The sequence below is a fragment of the Cryptomeria japonica genome, chromosome 1 (assembly GCF_030272615.1).
Source record: "Cryptomeria japonica chromosome 1, Sugi_1.0, whole genome shotgun sequence".
Taxonomy (NCBI): Eukaryota; Viridiplantae; Streptophyta; class Pinopsida; order Cupressales; family Cupressaceae; genus Cryptomeria; species Cryptomeria japonica.
In genome coordinates, this window is record NC_081405.1 from 696,079,192 (window position 1) to 696,092,467 (window position 13,276).

The following is a 13,276-nucleotide window of genomic DNA, read 5'->3' on the forward strand; positions in this document are numbered from 1 at the left end:
ATTTGATTCGAATTTTGACTGTTGAGTTTGCTAAAAGACCTAAAAGGGTACTCAAGATTGTCGATGAAATTTTCCTGAAAGGTCTGATTTTCTCTCTATTTTTGTGGGTTTTGAAGATGTGCTAAAATAGAGACTGGATGCACTTATGAATGTTACAGATCCACCATAGAAGGTTCTTTATGTGCTAAGTTTCCTTTCCTACATGTTGACTCAAATTGTGTGAAACTCAATTGGTCAAAAAAGTCGCATGCTTAGATGTCTGGATAACGTGCTATCGTTTAAGATGATGTTTAAATGCGCTAGGTTGGTGCCGAAAAGCACTACTGAAAGTTTTACCAATACTGGTTATGCACTAATGTGACTTCTAGAAACACTAATATTTGGTTAAAATATGCTACAAAATGGTTGACATGCGCTAGGAAGTTTCTCCTATGTGCTAGGCTGCCCCGATTTCTTTGCTTCTGCTAATTTTTGGATTTTTAACACTTGTGTTTTGGATGGATAATTTTCTAAAAAAAATTGCAAACATGACATGAAAGAGATAACAAATTTTGCCTATGCTAGACAGGTAGTGTATGTTTTGTGAGGATGTGTTCAAATCCTCGATGTTTTCACTAGTCTAGATAACAAGTAATACAAATCAGGCAGACTCTTTATTTAAAGGTCATCAACAATATCATATCCCACTAGTCTCGATAATTTGTCAACTCTAACAACCTTGTCACCCCCTAGAGGATGCTCTTTTTTTGCCTTTTGCTAGAAATTAATTCAAAGTGAATTGTTTCACAATTGAGTGGTTATCTTGGGAGATATATGGTGAGTGATCTTGGGGGTGAAGTCTTCCTCATCCTTGCACTATGATGTTGAAAATGTTTGGATACTAACTCGGTTGAAGATTTCTAGTGTTAAGGTTCTTAATCAGGCTTCCATTCGGTCTTCAGTGATAAACTCCCTCGAGAGGCTTCCCAACCTTTAGAACAAAGGCTTTACATATCTTAAAAATTTTGGGGGAAGGCTAATCACTGAGAAAAACAATTGAAGGGAAATTTTGTCAACCTCCACATTTGATTATAGTGGGTTGGGACACTTGACGGTAAAGTCATTTCCCACATAGGTTTTTCCCCTCTCCCTGGCCATTAATGGCATTCTAAGAGAAACTTGGGAGGGAAGGCTTGCTAAAGGATTTAAATGTTTGAAATAAAGAAAGCATAAGAGTGGTTTTGGTTTTTGGTAACCGAGTTAACAGGAGAGAATATACCTTCCACTTTTGAGACAAAGAAAAGAATGGTTCTTTTTTAGCCTTCAAGACAATAATTTTTTAACTTCTATTTGGAGATTTTTCTCCAAAAAGCATGTTGTTCCTTTTAACTCCTCATAGCAATGATTTTCTATCTAGGAAAATGAAAATCCTGGTCAACAAAAGAAATTGAGATATTGGTCAATAAAAGTAAAGTTGACAAGTGAAATTTTCCCTTTTGCTTTGCACAAAAGTAAAGATGAGGTTCTCTTTATCCCTTGAGAAAATGAAAATGAATCCTTTTATGCACCAAAGTAAGGTGAAGTTCTTTATACCTTTGCAAATTGAAAATTAAATTTGTTTTGTTCTTTTCAAACCCAAATCGAACTTTTTTGCCTAACTTGCCAAAATAAAAAGTTTGTTTTGTTGTTCTTTTTATCCAACAATGAAATTCTTTTTAAAACCCAAACAAAATGAGATTCTTTTGCAATTTTAAGAAAGTTGAATTCTTTTTATCTAACTAAAATGTTATGAAGAATTAAAATGTCTATTTTAACTTACTCTAAACCTGCAAGAAAATGGTTAGTTACCCGCAAGAAGAAAGTTAGTGAAAACTAGAATCTAAGGTGGGCTTACACAAGCCTAAAATCTCTTCCCTCAGGTATAGTTTTTACATTTTTTTTATCAGGGTCATGCGCTAGACTACGACACAGATGCACTATAGAGAGTTATTGATGCACTAATTAAAAGTTTGAATGTGCTACTCTCGTTGCCTAATGTGCTACGTTATTTACCAAATGCGCTATGTCATTGTTCCAATATACAAAATAAATAACAGAATGTTAAGCGCTAACAAAAGGTTCCAACACACTAATGAAAGGTTCCAATGCACTAAAACAACTTTTCCATGTACTTGCAATCTTGCTCCTACATGAAAAATGATATGTTTAATGAGGTTGAGCCTCACAGTGGGTGCCATAAATGTGTGTGGGAAATGAGGATGACATAAACTTAAAAGTCAGTTTCAAACTATCCACACACCAATGAGACTCTTGGTACAAGTTACAGGAGCTATATTGAATAGATCAACTTCCCAAGGGGTGTTCCATTGTTCTCTATCTCACAGGATCTCTGAAGTCAATGTCTTTGCTCTCAGATCATTGAGCAAAGTGATTTAGGAATGACAACTCCAAAAATGAGTGATGTTTGTGTATAAGTATGAATGCATTCCTACAACATGTTTAATATTGAAACTAGAACTATTTAAACTAGTATCAATATGATGCTATGATAAAGATTAGTAATCCTATCCTAACAATATATACTAGTCTAACATGGATATGCTATGATATTAAAAATGCTTCTAAATGCTTAATGTGTTTAACAAAGAGAGAGTAGATGCTTAGTAAAAATGACTATAAGTTAGATGCATAAAACTTGGATTATAAAATGAAGAATGAGAGCTCTATTTATAGGAAAAATAAGGCAATGGATGGTCAAGATTGGATAATCTTAACAATTGATAGGATTGAAAGTTAATCAATCCATGTTCACAATTCTCACCAATAAAATGGTGACAATTGTCAACAAGAAGTTTCTTGAGAGGAGATGAAAGAAGCATTAAATGATCGAGAAGCCATCAAGGTTATCTTAGGAGGTAAGGGTTAAGGTTAGACTAGGGTTATTCAATGGATAAATCTTTTACCCAAAGGATAAACTCTTATGTAAGGGTTAAAGGGATAACCAAGGTTAAAGCCATGTATGCTTGATGAGACCCTTTGGTTAGATGAGGGTTGAGTTAGAGAGAAAGTCTCTAAGCATACAAGAAGGTTGACTTAACCATTAATGGTTATGTAAGAGCCTTTAATGGTTGGAGGACTTTGAGGGTTAACTTGTTGAGGATGTAAAGCCTTTAATTGTTTTCAAAGACTTTGGGGGCTTTGAGAAGTGACTTCTCTTTTCTTAGGGATGTGACAATAATTAGGAGATGGATTAGGCTAATTAGAATTGATTGGGAGAATCTAGAAGGGGGTTAAGGAGGCAAGTAGGAGATTCAAATAAATAAATAAATTAGATTTATTTATTTACAAGGTTCAATTTAACTAAATGTAAATTTAATTAAAAGGGGAGCGAGGGGAATTAACTAAATAAAGTGATTTACTTAATTAAAAGTTAGAAAAGGCTTAGGTGAACTAAATAAATTGAGTAATTCATTTAATCGAATAGATGAATATGAAGAATTTAATTAAATAAAGGAATGAGGTAAAAATGTATATTAAATATTCACCTAGGAAAGCGGTCAAATTTATACATCTACAGTTACTATATCAATCATTGAGTCCAGATACTAATGCCTTATATTCACTATTGTTTTACTTGAAGGAGAATAAAAAGAAAATAGATGTAATACATTCAAACAAACTTTTTTACAAGTTACCCTAGCATGCGATGGACTACTTGTAAGTAGAGAGTTGAACTCTTGTATCTCACCCACATTATCGATAGTTAGAAGGTAGTGTTGAGTTGGCTTGTTCAACTTAAGAATACACCCTCCAATATTTATCTTAATATATAGTATAGAATAATTGTTTTATACTTCTAATGCATTATTCTACGAATCCCTTTCCAAATTATAGCTCTATTATAAAACTATTGTTGGACGCAAATAAAGGGAGACATTGAAATTATACCTCAACTAAAATCGACATTATATTTTGCAATCTTATGTAAGATTTTTTTTTCATTTATTCTTTATTTTTTGTCCTACATCCATTATTTTCGTATATATTTCCTTCTTTCTCATACCATATCTAGGGCATCAAAATCCAACTAGAATTAAAGGCAATAACCTATAGAATGATATTTTGTTGCCATTGTCGTTTAAATTATGTAATTATTTTTATTTCGTTTGATTATTTTTCCTTTGCTAATGTACATATTTGTGTGGGATCTCCATAAAGGGCTCATTATCCTGGCTAAGACTTACATCTAGGTACTTTATTTATGCAATCTCAATCCTATAAAATGTTTAATGGGTAGAGTTAAGACTAGCTATGAATTTATATAGAAATCTCTATTCTTTTTTTCTATTTATTTGTTTTCTTGTTATCACCCATTAATGCGGTGATGAAAAAAACCCAATTCTTGGATTACAAAAGCTTACAAATGAAGAATAAGAGATGTTGCAAGGTTTGAACTATTGTTATGGATGCATAGTTTATGCTGCAAGAGAAAATAAATAACTAAACTAGGATCCATTATTGTAGGATATAATATAAGCTTCTAGATAATAATTAAAGAAATAGGAATAGTTGAAAGCAATGTTCCAAGGGTTTCAATCATGATGAACTAATCATAAAATACCCACATGACTAAACACACATAGAAAATGAACCCTTTATTGAATAGTAATCTCTTTAACATTCATAATTCATAAGAATGTTGGAGTAAACAATTCCTACTATTTATAGTTTACTTAGGTGAACATATTAATAAGGTAGATGGATATTGTTGAGTCTTATTTACACTCTATTATCCTAGAGGATATTGTTGAGTTCTATCGGGACTATACTTCCTCTAGGTTGAGACACTTGTCCCGACCTTATCCATGCTTCCTAAATACCTTTTCCTATTTTAGAAAGGCTAATGTTCATTGTAACATACCTCTTAACTCAATACAATCTCATGTATTGAATATCTCTTAACTGTGGAGGATGTTCTGCAAATTGGTTCCTAGGTAAGCTGGAAACACCTACAAAGAAATGCATAATCAAAGAGAAATTTTATTTTAAGGATAAATATTTAATATATTCAAATAAAAATATATTTATCTACATTCACTTAAAACACATTGACAATGGTCTAGCCAAACTACAACATTCATCTATTCTCCCCTTTTCTCTCACATGCTCACCATACTCTATCTCTCCTATATTCTAGAAACTTTATAGTTGTTCCTTTATTTCTCTTGTCCTCTCTTCTTCCCTTCCTCTTCTTCTTCCCTATCTTCCATGCACTTCTATTATTCATTGATTTAAAAAAAAAAATCCCAAAAATTCATAATATTAAAAATGGAAGAACAATAATGGGAAAAGATAACATAAGATAAGGAATCATATTTAAAAGAAAAAAATATATAATGTGGCACATAAGTGAGGTAATAAAATATAAAGTAAATATAAAGATTAAATATGGACAAGGTTTTGCTAAAGTGGAAGAAAATGATATAAAGAATCAATAAGAATCCTAGAAAAACAAAGCAGTCATGGAAAATGAACATGAATAAGGACAAGTCAAAATGTTTACTTATAAATAGATAATAGATAAAAGGAATAGTAAGGGTGATATATATGAAATAAATTCATGCTTCATTAAGTGATTCACTTTAATGTCAATCATAAATCACTTTTTAGTGTGATAAATGTACGTATTCCCTTTATCTTTATATCAAAAGATAAATCACACATATCTTTCCCAAGTAAATATTATTTTTATGTGAAATTGGGCTAGATAAATAGTAAATAAAATCATAAGATAAATTAGAAAGTTGAGTAGAAATTAAATAAGATTGTTGGTGTAAATAATTATTCATCATGCATATTATTACACTTACTTAAGTTTACTTAGGATAATGCATTTCATAGTATTTTGGATATGAGACACTTGGGTGTTTGTGTCACATTGGGATAGTGTGTGTAGGAGAAATTCCACCTCTTATGGTGTTGATCTTGTTATTACACTATCATATCCACTTATTGTGGAGTGATAATTCCACCTTCAGTGGGTGATCCACCTCATGTGGAATATTATATTATTTCTCCTACCTACCCACACCTATTTCCTACCTACCCTTGTTTCTCATTGAGCCACCTGTCATATTTGTGTGCTCATACATCCATATGGCCTTGCCTATATAAGCAGGCCTCTATTCATTGTATTGGTTAATCCAGTTGATCATTTTTATATTGATGAGAATACAGTTTGTTCTTGTCATTCTATTGTCTCTTTTATGCTTTTCATTGTGCCCTTGATCTTGGCAAAATCCAACATGGTATCAGAGCTATTGGGGCTTCATTGATCAGTTTTTTGGAGACATCGTGGAAGGCTTCTATTTTCGGATTTGGGGATCTTCATTTTTTGGAGGCATCATACAGCGATTCGGACATCACCATTGAATCCGGGAGGCCATTTCCATAAATTTCGACTATAAAGTCGACCTATTTTGGTGAGGAAAAATTTTTTCCCCAATTTTGCTACATAGTACGAATTTTCGGATTTATTATTTATTTTTCAAAAAGAAAAATTCCTTCCTTTTCTGGAAAATGTTTTTCAAAAATCAAAAAAATTGAAAAAATAAATCAAAAAGTTTTGAAAAAAAAAAAGGAAAAAATCATTTTTTGGGGGGTCCGCAGACCCCCCCTCGTGCCGATTGTACCTGCCTGTGCAGGTTGCAGTTTTTTTTTGCAGACCCGTACTCTGTTCTGCAGTGCCCATACCTGATGGACGTCGCCACCTCGCTGACTGCTCACCTCGGGCACCGAACTCCCTCCGCCTGCCGGTTCCGATTCCCGCGCCCATGCTGTGTTACCGCCACCCGAGCAGCGCCGCCCAAGCTGATCCCTGCGTCCGCCTCCGCACCCGAGCCGCGACCCCTCCTGCCCGAGCAGTGCCAGCCATCTCCCGCTCGAGCCACGTCCTCGCAGCACCCGAGCACCGCCTCAACCGCCGGCTTCAGACCTCCGGCGAGCCACTCCCGTCGGCAGATTACCCTCCGGCACGGCCAAGTCAACCTGACCCAGCCACGTGGCCCGCAAACAGGTATCCGTACACCGCCACGCATGCATACCATACTACCCAGTCACACAGCCACGTAAGCATCTGTACGGTGCCACGTCAATAGTACGGACTGTATAGTCAGCAGGCCACATAATCTGTCCGTACAGTACGGACGCCCAGTCAGCAGGGCGGCGAAGTTTTCATGACGGTCATATGGCCGTCAAATTTAACACAGTGTTTTGCTGACATCAGCACCACATCAGCATTTTTTGAAAATTTTTAAACCCCTCTCCATTGGGCTTTTCAGTTTTGTAGTCCAACTTTGGAAGGCCATATCTTGCTCATTTTTGCTCCTTTTTTGGTCCAATTTTTTTTGAAATGGGCTAAAATTTCGTGATCTTCGTAGTGGTGTGGTTATTTTCTGATTTTGATGCACAGGTTTTTTGGAATTTTCGGATTCTCTCAGCTGTACCTGTCCAATCCTCAATTCTGCAACTTCAAAGGCCTCGTTTGAGCTCATACGACCTCCTTTTCAGGTGCCGTTTTTTTTGAAAGTGCTTATTTTTTCGTCTACTTTCAGAATATATGATCAGATTTCAGAGATTTTGACTGATAATTGTACTTTCAGATATTGGTCTTATTTGGCCCATTAGGTACTTGTAAATTGCTTGGATCTTAGTTAGATCTCTTGCATTATCAGTTTGAGTCTCTTTTGGCCTTCTTGAGGCAGTTGTAAAATTGTAAATCAGAAGTCCACTTTGCCATTTTTTGCAAGAGGCCCATTGTATATGCACTACTTATAAAGTGCCAAAATCATCACATTTGGGGGGGGTTCTTTGATTAAGTGAATTTGGGGGGGTGTCTTGTGTGATTGTGCCTCTCTTTTGCTCTTTCCATTCTTGTTGCAATGAGTCCTAATAAGTTTCCACCATTAACTCCACATAATTATGCATCATGGAAAATTAAAGTATGGAGTAAACTAATGGAAAAGGGTCTCACACACTACATAGATGGAACAATAATAGCACCACCTGATCCTAAGGCTGATCCTAATGCTCAATTAGAATGGCTCACTAAGAATTGCATGGCTCTTGGAACCTTACGCAAGTATGTATTAGATGACCTCATTTTCCACATTGAGAAGTGTAAAACAATTAAAGAGGCTTGGGATATGTTTCAGAAATTGTATGGACAAGTTGATGAAATCAGAGGCTATCAGATTGATAATGAGCTCACCAACTTAGATCCCAAGAATTTTGATACAATCCAAGATTATGTAACCAAAGCAAATGAGCTAAGAGCAAAGCTAAAGGATTGTGGAATAGACAAAAAGGATGCTTAATTGATATTCAACTTGTTGGACAAGCTTGCACCAGAATATGCAACCTTTGTATCTAGCTTCCAAACTCATCATTTGACAGTGGGGAGTTCTTATGTTATGCCTTCTTTTGAAGCTTTCACAGAAATGTTGATATTAGAACAATCTAAGTTGTTGAACATGGGGTTTCTCAAGTCTTCAAAGTCCAAGGCTTTGGTAGCAAATCAAGGAAGTCAAGGCAAAAATTCCAACAAGAAGAAGAAGCAATCTAAGTCTCAACCACAATAGGAAAAAGGACAATCATCCTCTCCATCACAAGGTAATCTTCAATCCTCTACTTTCTATCAAGTAAGGAGGCCTCTGCATCAAGTGGTATCAGAGCCTAGAAGTATACTTTGGATAGGAGAAGAAGACAAGATGTTAGAGGAAGAGGATCCCAAGATATCCCATCAAGGATGACAAATGTTGAGTTGGCTATCTTGGTAAAGAAGTAGATGATAGAGAGTAGAGAAGTCAAGGCACAGAATCAGGCCTTGAGAGGTGAAATGGACTAGTTGAAGGACAAAGTGGAGAGGGGAGAGAGAGACTCTAGTGTTGAAGAAGGGGATGATGAGGAGATACCTAGGCAGGAACAACTAGAGGTTCTTGTAGACCAGAGACCCTAGATGTCTGTCCTCAAGTCCATGGATATAAGAACAATGGATGTGAAGTTGGATTTTCCAGTGTTTGTTGGTAAGATGGAACCGGATACGGTGATGGAGTGGATAGACTCCTTGGACAATTTCTTTGAGAGTGAAGACATATTAGACCACCAAAGGGTGAAGATGACACAATCCAAAATGAAAGGCTTTGCACTGACTTGGTGGACTTTCATCCAAGATGAGACGGTGAAAGAGGAAAAAATAAAAGTTGCTACTTGGAAGAAGATGATAGATTTGGTGAAGGAAGTCTATGACCCAGTGCACTATAATGTCCAATTGCACAAGAGAAGACAAAATTTAAAGAAGAAGGTGATGGACGTGAGTTCTTATACATAGGAGTTCATGAAGTTGTGTGTGAAGACCAAGGTAAAGGAGAGTGAAGGTGAGAAGGTGGCAAGATATCTCAATGGATTGAGATTTTCCATCTAAGAATATTTGAGTCTCCACACCCCAAAGACAGTCCAAAAATGTTTTCAGTTAGCACTTAAGGTGGAGGAGAAGCAAAAGAGAAGGAAGGAAAAAAATAGAAGAGGAAAAGGGAGACAAAAAAGAGGGGGAAGAGGCCCTTTGAGAGGTAAAGGAAATATTTTTGGCTACCAAGATGTGTCTAATCAGGAAGGCACCAGAGGAGAGAGAAGTGAAAACTAAGGAGGAGGCTACAATCAAAGAGGGAAAATAAGGGGAAAAAGACCATTCTCTAGAGGAAAATCCCAAGGTAGAGGACCTCCTAGATGCTACAACTGCAACCAAGAAGGGCACATTTCCAATAGGTGTCCAGAGAAGGACACAAGCTCCATGGGAGAAAGGAGGAGCATATTGGTGTAGGAATATGATTGCCAAAGTGTGGCAAGTGCAAACACGTATCAAAGTGTTAATGCTCTTGATATCTATGGCTACCCTAAAAGAGGAGAGGCTCTAATGATGAGGAGATCATTAGCCACCATGATGGTACTTGATAAGGAGCCACCACAAAGAAAGTATCTTTTCAAAACTACTTGCAAGGTAGGAGGAAAACTATGCAAGGTCTAGATAGACTCCAGGTCTACTGAAAATTTTATGTCACTTGAAATGGTGGAGAAGCTTAAGTTGAGAAGGTTGCCATATCCTTACCCCTATAAGGTCTCATGGCTCACCCAAGGTCAACAAGCAGTGGTAGAAGAGCAGGCATGGGTAGAGTTTTAGATTGGATTATACAAGGATGGGTTGCTATTTGATATAGCCAAGATGGATGCATGCCATCTCTTGTTTGGGAGACCATGACAATTTGATTTGAAGGCTTACCATGATGGGGTTAGAAACACCTATTCAATCACCAAGGATGGTAAGGTGATATATATCTTACCCCTGATGGAGAGTGAAATAGAACATAAGGGAAAGGATGCCAAAGTGATGTTGGTAGAAGGAATTCAATTCATGAAGGAGACTACAGAGAAGGATGCAGTTTTCTATACCCTCATTCCTAAGTCCAAGATGACAAAGAAGGAGTAGTTTGCAAAAGAGAAAGAAGGAGGACAAAAGCACATGGACCCTATAGTCAGATAGTTACTTGATAAGTATAAAGGCATCATCTCAGATGGAATTCCAAGATCCTTGCCACTGATGAGAGACAAAAGTCATTGCGTAGATCCGATCCCTGGATCTACCCTACCAAACAAGGCAACATACAAGCTTACCCCAGATCAGAATGTAGAGATGGAAAGACAAATCAAGGAGTTTCTAGTATTAGGACTAATTGGCAAAAGTCTAAGCCCATGTGCAGTAATGGCAGTCCTTGCACCTAGGAAATAAGGCACTTTGAGGCTATGTACAAACTCAAGGGCCATCAACAAGATAACTAGAAGGTATAGGTTCCAAATCCCTAGGATAGAGGATTTACTTGATTTCTTGGGGATTGCTTGTTAGGCCCAATATGGAAATCTAATGTACTAAGAGGGGAGGGGTGAATCTGTACTTCAAAAATTTTCTTCAACAATAACTTTATTGTTAAACATAAACCAAAAAATGATAAAAAAAATAAATAACAATCATACATGATTCACATCCATAACACATGTATTTTGGTTACGCAGAAACTCTTGGTTAGAGAGAAAAACTATGGTGGGGATGACACCCACAACTTCACTACTGCAATAATAAAGGCTGCTTGGTTAGAGCTACATGTTTACCTATTTCTGATAGCTTACCCTATTAGGAGTATAAAGATCGTTAGATCTACCTTGCTAAAGGATTTTACAACACTTATTCTAAATGTTGCACCTGGTTAAAGGATTTACAATTTATAGACTTTGTTAGAGTCTTTTACCCTATTAAAGGTTTCTCTTACAACTCAAAATATTACAATCAATATTACAAATATCTACAACATCACATCTGAAATGTTATAGCAGATTCTATGTGCTCATAATGAGAATACCTTGCTTATAGCATACCTTGGTAACCCATAATGTAACTCGGTAAACCCTTTTTTTTACTTTGTTCCTTGACTGTTCTATTAAATTATTCTTGGTGACCTATGTGTCTCTGACAGTCAATAATCAGTGCTTCCTTATGTCTTGCTTCACACACATACCCATACATACACTCATATCTGATACACAATTCATGCTGTATAAATAGATCTATTATGATGGTGATCTGATCTTGCTTTGATCTTACAAAGATGATTCATTAAATGAATAGCCATGCAAAATATTTCATTAGATAGATATCCTCAAAATCATATAATATCTTATAGTGCAATTCCCAATGTAATAATGGCTTACTGTTACCTCCATCTTGTAACATGTTTCCCATGTGTGTCTAGGTTCAATGAATCTGGTAATACATTCACTTGGTGTGTGTTCACTTGGTATAATATTCTAGCTACTTGGTAGACATAGAAAATCACTCGGTAGACAGCTCGGTGTAAACTAGTCTCTGTGACTATTTTCTTCTTTAACTGACTTCTCTGTTCTTACCGACTGAGTATTTTGGTAGTAATAACCAACTAGAGTATATAGAATGACTTTGGAATAAAACTAATGACAACTTAATGAAATAGAAACAATTTCCTCTTTTGACATTAGTTGAGATGTTTGACAAAAATATCCCTTTCAAAGTCATAACTTAAAAATCTATATACTTGCAAAATTTACTAAACTGACAGTATATACAATTGTCAAAAATAGTATACTTAGGTATACTCCCCTTATCAATATACTATTCAAAATTCTCTTGTATGCATGCGCTTTGATCAATGTTCTGTGTTCCTGCTCAATTCTCTGTTCGGTAACCACTACACTATTCACTATTTGGTTCACTACTCCCCCTGTCAAAATTATTTGTATACTCAAATATGTTGATCTCTATACATGATCTATATACATATACTCCCCCTTTTTGACAAACATCTAAACTAGTTACTATTCGGTGGAGGCAACTGGTCAAAAATAGATTTGTACTTTGTTTGGGCATCGGTGAGGGCAGTAGAGAGGGTGTTCTTAACATTATCCATGAGTGTGTTGTGAGTGTAATGTCAGCTACTAGTGAAATGAGTCCATCTAATGTGCTTCCCTCTGGCTAAGTAGCTAGGGAGGTAGCTTTATTAATCTGTTCCTGGACTGATGACAAATGTGGAATGAATAATGTTTGAAGTGTCATTATGTCCATCCTTATTTGATGCTCCTCATTCTTGAGTTCTAATTGTTGAGCCATAAGCTTTTGTAACTTGGTATAGTAACTTTGAATTGAATTCGGCTCGGTGGTCAACTGATTTGACATAGCAGTGATCTCTTTCTCAATCACTTCTATTTTATTCTTAATGTCCTTAGTGAATAAAGAGAATGTATAGAGTTTCTGAAATAAGGAAAGAATGTACTTAAGTTGAGGGGACAACTCAACAATAAATTTGATAAGCTTAACTTTACCAATGGCAATAGCTTTTCGAACTTCTTCAATCATTTTTGCAGTGAGCTCTTTATCCTTTATTTTGCTCAAATATTTGGATGCATCTACTCCAAATGTCTCTATCTTATTTAGGAGTTCATCTAGTTGAACATGGATGGCTGCATCTTGTGTTATAGTAGCTTCAGGTAGCATTTTGCCTTCTTAATTACTATGTTTTTCTTCTGAATAGCCATTTGCTTTTCCTGTTCTGCTTTGGCCTTGCATAGTTCTCCAAATTCAATGAGTGCTTGCCCTTTTAATTTAGAAATGTCCACATTGAGAAACACTATTGGTTTTGATAGATCTAATTTGAAACTATGC